Here is a 6,987-nt window from a genome sequence, read left to right as displayed (position 1 = left end):
ACACCCAGCTTAAAGCTGTGTTTTTAATGTGAGATCTTAGGGATGAATAAAAAAGGGTTGTGGCTTAATAGTGATGTGTTTGTGTGCCAGGTTAACAAGGGGTCAGTTGTAGTGGCTGATTTTGTGTGTCAACTTGACATAAACTAGAGTTTTCTGAAAGGAGGGAACCTTAAGTGAGAAAATGCCTCCGTAAGATCTGGCTGTAAAGCATTTTCTTAGTGATTGATGGGGGAGGGCCCAGCCCATTGTAGGTGGTACCATCCCTGGGCTGATGGTTCTGGGTTCTATAAGAAAACAGACTGAGCAAGGCATGAGGAGCAGGCCAGTAAGCATCACCTCTCCATGGCCTCTGCATCAGCCCCTGCCACCAGGTTCCTGACCTGTTTGAGTTCCTGTCCTGATTTCCTTTGGTTGGACAGCAATATGGTTGGTAGTGTAAGCCAAATAAACCCTTTCCTCCCTAACTTGCTTTTTAGTCATGGTGTCCCATCAGAGCAACGGACAATCTGTCTGGACAAGGACACTTAACACTACTAGTTGCTGGTACTCATAGGTGACAAAGAGCCTCCCCCAAGCTTGATGCTGACTGGTACACAGGATCAGGATCCTAACGGAGTCCTGTAAAATGAGCTTTTTATCCCGGAGAGCTGGAATGTGGATGTTCCTGGAAAGGAACCTGACTAGCTAGGATAATGAAACCATTCAAGACTAAAAGCCTATTTATCAATTGGGATTTTGAAAATTTAATACTATGTATGTTGGCAAAACTAGTACATACCAAATGAGTAGGAGCCTTGCATGTAGCTCTCCCTCCCACAAATCTCAGATGGTCTCCCTCTGCTCTGCTTACCCCCCACTTCACTCTTTGCAACTTTAAACCTTCCAAAAGACTTGCTTCCTTCTGTGGTTCTACTGGGAATGCCCCCTACCATAAATCCATTCCTTTTTCAAAACCTGGCTCTCAGTTCCCTTGAGACAATCAGAAGGGGATTGTGTACATATAGCCTCTTTCCTGCAAACTATTCATTTTGGATGTGACAGAATTATCCCAGCACACCAAAAGTAGGTTTTATAAAATGAAAATAAGAAGTCTTTCTTTGTTAATCAGATTCAAATTTCCCTTCCTTTAAAGATGGCAAATTCTTAGTGTGGTAATGCATGACTCTACCCTTGAACTCAGGCTGAGGCAATAGGATCAAGAGTTCAAGGTCAACCTTAGCTGCTTAGCAAGTTTGATACTGCCCCTGGCTATACGCAATTCTGTCTCAAAAAAGAAAAGGAAATGTGGCACACTCTTTAGAAACATTTTATATTCACTTTGGGTAACTTTTTCTTTTGACGTAGTGTATATACTATAAAAATCAGAATGTACAAATAAAATCACCTGTTCCTCTTCCCTCCCCCACACACTTGACTGCCTCAGCAGTCCATCTGTAGGAAAATATATAAATTGTAGCATTCACTTTACAGACAAATCTTTTCAAGATGAACTTACATCTGCAACCAAAATGCAGCCCTATTTAACAAAAGAAGCAATTTATTCTTTCTAAAGCATCATTTGGGTTTTAGTGAATTCATCACAGGCTGTCACTGAAGCGCTTTGACATCAAAGGGAAAGGCTCACAGTAGGGCAGCTGATCATGACTTGGATTATCATATTCATATACAAAGCACATCATGAGCTCAGCCCAAGGACTTGCTTCTTAAATCTTGGGGCCAGCACTACATTTGAATTCAAATTCAGTAATGTCTTTAGATCAACTTGAGCTGACAAATTCTTTAGAAGAAAGTGGAATAAAGCAATTTGATAAGAATTATACTGTGCAGGGGCTTGTCACTCCAGATATTTCACTTTTACATTCAATTTTTTCCCAATTAATTTAAAGGTAACTGCCATATGCCAGATAGCCAGGCTATTTGTCATTATTATTCATTTATTTTTATGCATGACTGTCACTTACAAGGACATAATTCTTAAGGAAACATAATTGCTCCAAACTTATCAACTTGGTTATAAAAAACTTTGTGTAGGAGAAAGCTCACCGGGGACTAGGGGCCGCTGCACAGTTGGGCCTTCCTAGTCCTTTCTTGGTCGATGGACTTCTTACCCTGGGTCTCAGGACCCTCAAGCTTATAGAACATTATTCCAAGCACGATGTAATCAACAACAAAACTCACGGGTGGGGTGTGGCTTCTGGGGAAAAGATGATTTGTTTTGGAACCTGTGGGCAGAGCTACGTGGCATGGGATGTAAGAACAGACATCTGTGTTTAGATCCTGCAGCTACTCTTGTCCCATTTGTAAGATGACCAGAACACAGAACCACAGACCCAAGAGCCTAAAAAGCCTTCAGTGAGAAGGGACTTGAGAAACTCATGTTAAGTAGCATCATCATACAGACCATGAAACTGAGTCACAGAGGTCACAAGACAAGACAGAGAAGCACCCAGGGTCTTCTGCTCATGAGCTACCCCAGGGCACTCTTAGCACCCCAGGGCACAGAATTCTTGGGCAGGTTGTCCATTATGGGAGTGATTACCTGACAGACAACTCAAACTCTACAGTCCTACTTACAGTGGAAAGCAGTTCCTATCTAAAAGGTTTCCTGGTTTCTACTTATGGTCCACTTTAATTCTGACTCTTTTTAAGCAATGACTAAAAGATGGGAAGCTGATGGAAAAAAATTTTAAAGGTAAAATTATATACAAGGAAAAAAAAATATGACCATCAGAGCTGAAGAGATGACTCACAGGCTAAGAGCATCTGTTGTTCTTGAAGAGGACAAGAGTTTGGTTCCCAGCACCCATTTGGTGGCGTTCAGCCATCTGTAACTCCAGACCTCCAGGAGGCCTCTTCCAGACTCTGCAGATACCCAAACTCATATATATATATGTATGTATACACACACACACACACACACATATATATGCATGTATATATATGTATATATATATATATACATACACACACACACATACTCTGAGGGAGGGATTAAAAATAAATCTTTAAGAAACTTTCAAGACTATGACCAATCTAGTTTTTGGTCTAAAAAGTATTTCTGTCCATCACAAATTCTATATCAAACTCACATGGAAAAAAAAAAAAAACTCACATGGAGAAAATTTGTTTGAACATTGTTTTTTATTATTATTAAAATCTCTTAAGACAAACATCCTTGTCTTGAAGGCCCCCAACATCACAATAGATTTTGCAAGTACTATTTCTTCTTAGAGTCTCTAAAGCCACCAAGACTGCCGCCTCCCTACTTCCTTCCCGACCTCTCTTTCTTCTGTGCATCCATTTCTCTCCTGTTTCCTAGACTGGCATCCTTCAGCGTGACCTGTTCTTATTCTTTAGTCCTTAGACTGCCATATGAAGGGTCAGATAGTGATCAATCAAAACTTCTGCATTCGGTCAGGAGGCACATGCCTATAATCCTAGCACTTGGGAGGCAGAGGCAGGAGTTAGTTTACATGGTAAGTTTTAGGCTAGCCTGGGCTATATATATATATATATATATATATATATATATATATCAAGACCCCATCTTGAAAAATTAAAACAAAAAATAAAAGACTAATAACACTATTTCTAATAGCTACAATCAGTGAGGTTTGCCTGTAATATCAGTACCCAGGAGGCTGGAGCAAGAAGATCAGCAGTTCAAAGCTATCCCCAGCTACATACCAAGTTCAGAAACCCGCCTGGGCTGAAAACCCTGTCTCAACAAAAACCACAAACTTTTGCAGTCAGGGCTTTGCCTGTGCTATGCAACCATATCTCCATTTTTCTCCAATTCACTTAAGTCTGGTGATGGATAGTAAAGTGACCATGTGGTCAAAACTTTCACTTCATGCAGAAATCCAGGTAATGATTTTTAACATTTCCTTTAATAGGGAAATAACTGACCTGCAGTGCCGAATCAATGAACAAGTGTGAAGATTACCCTGCTTAACATTCTTCTGTCATTCCCCAGAGCCTGCAGGATAAAGTCCAGACTCCTTAAACTAGCAATCACACATCATCAGAAGCTGAGCCTCACTTCTCTTGCTAGGACCATTTCACAATCCCTACCCCTTTACCCCTGGCCCAAGTATGCTACTCTATTCTTAGGTCTATGGGAAAATCAGTTTCTGCACAGTCTCCTGGTGTGTGCCTGACTGCCTTTCACTCAGGCTGCAAAGGGCCATTTGCTCACAAGCATCCATTCGAAGTGTTATAATTTATTATATAAACTACAGCCTACATGCAGAAAGGGTCAGCTCACATTCAGTGTTGCATGCTTCAAACCAACATTTGTCTTTTAGTCATTAGATCTCTTGGCAAACAGTCTCCACCATTCCCTTCCCTGCTATCACTTAAAGCCTTCTGCAAACCTGCTTCTCTTAGCACTGCTCAACTAAATCTTATGTTTTGGAGTGTTTGTTTTTTTAGATTAAAACTTCTTAAAGGAGAGAGAACAGAAATTGGTGGGGGTCATTTCTGAGGCCAGTGAGGCTCCTGGGAGTCTATGGGGGTGGCCTTAGCTGAGACTCCTAGTAGTAGGTGTTAAGGAGCTTGAAGTTGCCATCTCCTATAGCCAAGTGGGACTTCCAGTGGAGGGAGGGAGATGCCAACGCACCCATAAAACCTACCCAAAATTTGTCTTGCTTACAGTAAGTGTAGGGATTAAACTGGAGCAGAGATTGAGGAAATGGCAAATCAATGACTGGCCCAACTTGAGACCCACTCCATAGGAAAGAGCCAAACCCTGTCACTCTAAATGATACTCTGCTATGTTTGCAGACAGGAGCGTAACTGTCTTCTGAGAAGCTTTACCCAGCAGCTGATGGAAACAGATGCAAAGACCCACAGCCAAACAATATGCAGAGCTTAGGGATTTCTATGGAAGAGTAGGAGGAAGGATAGAAGGAGCCTGAGATACCACAAGAAGACCTACAGAGTCAACTAACCGGGACCCAAGGGAGCTCACAGAGATTGAACCACCAACCAAAGAGCATGCATAAGTTGAGCTGGACCTAGAGCCCTACACATATATAGCAGTATGCAGATTGGTCATCATATGGGTATCCTAACAGTGGGAGTAGGGGCTTTCTCTGACTCTGTTGCCTGCCTCAGGAGCCCCTTCCTCTAGCTGGGCTGCCTTGTCAGGCCTCAGTAGGAGAGGATGCTGCAACTTGAGATGCCAGGGTGGGTTGGTACACTTTGAGGGCCGCCCCTTCTCTGAGGAGGAAGAGGGGGAAGATGGGGGAAAGGGGAGTGAGGGTAAGACTGAGAGAAGGAAGGAGGGCACTGAGATCAGGCTGTAAAGTGATTAAATATAAACCCTCTTAAGATAAACATCCTGTTTTGAAGGCCCCCAACATGACAATAGACTTTGCAAATACTAATTCTCCTTAGTCTCTAAAGCCACCAAGACTACAGCCTCCCTACTTCCTTCCCAAGTTCTCTTCCTTCTGTGCATCTAGTTCTCTCCTGTTTCCTACAGTGACATCTCTTAGTGCACCCTGTTCTCTCTCACTTTTAACTCTTTCCTACGTCTTTCTCTGATTGGTTTTTCACTGGCCCCACTATCATTCAAAGACTTCCCTCTATCCTTTAGTTAAAGTTGGGTTTTTTTTGATTTTTTTGTTTTGGTTTTTGATTCAAAAGAGCACTAAAGTGCTTTCTTCTCTGTCAACTCTACAGAATGCATCTTTGTGTTTCTAGTTTATTCTAGTTTCTTGGGCATGAGAGTGGAAGAGGGGGATGAGAAACTACAAAAGGCATTGGATGACTAGATATGATTTAGGGAAAACTGAGTTTCCAATATCGTCTGTCTTTCATCTTAAGCAATATGGCATGGAACATACTCCATACAGTCCAATTGGGTCTCAGTTGCTCCTCTATAAGTTAGACAAAATGATGCATGTCTTTTAGATTTATCACATGAATCCCAATGGTCCCTTGTGTCACTCAACAAAACCTCTATTACTGTTATTTTCACACTCACTTACTGTTAGTAGAGATCTAACACTTACCCCATATTTTTATAGTCTAGTTTTTTCATTTTTTTTTTCAGTTGCATCATACACCTCAGCAAAGGCATATATGTGAACAAGTCTGTTGTCTGGCACAGTGGTTTCCAATAGTCTAGTGAGGCAAAGACCCAATCCTCCCTATTTATAAAAAGTTCAGGTTCCAGCTGCAGCCCCCTCCTCTCCCTTCTCCCTCACCGCTCTTCTACATGAATGCTATTTTCCAAGCAAACGTGGAGTGTTCTGATCTTCCAACACACCACACACTCTTTACCACCTGAGCTGCCTCTGTGTCATGCAGCTTGTTATCCCCTCAGATGGACAGTGTCCACTGCTTTCGCTCTCCCCTCAGCTTACTCACATTCTGCCCGTATGAATGTATTGCACACAACTGACCCTTCCTGCTTATAGACTGTAAGTCTTCCAGGGCGCAGCTGGTTCCTTCTTCGTGCTCAGTTTCTCTGCTAAGCTGATACACACATCCACTAAATGACGACAAACAAAACTAGACATTGCCTCAAAGAATTTTCATCGTCTCAGCCTCTTAGAAGGGGAACTAGAATGGTGGGCTCATTGATTGTGAACTTGTCACAAGGTCAAATCATCTGGGAAGAGGGAATCTCAATGGAGAAAATACTGGCCTGCAAGTCTGGGGGTGTTCTCTTAATGATTGAAATGCGTGGGCCCAGGCCACTAGGCGGTGCCACCCCAGGCAGATGGTCCTGGCCTGTATAAGAAAGCCTAGCAAACCATGGAGAGCAAGCCAGTAAGCAGCACTTCTCCAAGGACTCTGCTTCTGCTCTTTCCTCCGGACTCAAGCCAGTGTCCCACCTTGGGCTCCTGCTTTAGCTTTCCTCAGTGATTGACTGTTACTTGTAAGAGGAAAGAAGCCCTCCCCCCCCCCAAGTTGGTTTTGGTCAGTGTTTTATCACAATAGAAGCCGAACTACAACAGTTGGGGAGGGAGGAGT

Source organism: Meriones unguiculatus, chromosome 6, assembly GCF_030254825.1.
Source record: "Meriones unguiculatus strain TT.TT164.6M chromosome 6, Bangor_MerUng_6.1, whole genome shotgun sequence".
In the NCBI taxonomy this organism is placed as follows: Eukaryota; Metazoa; Chordata; class Mammalia; order Rodentia; family Muridae; genus Meriones; species Meriones unguiculatus.
The sequence above is the reverse complement of the archived record's forward strand: the minus strand, read 5'-3'. Positions refer to the sequence as shown.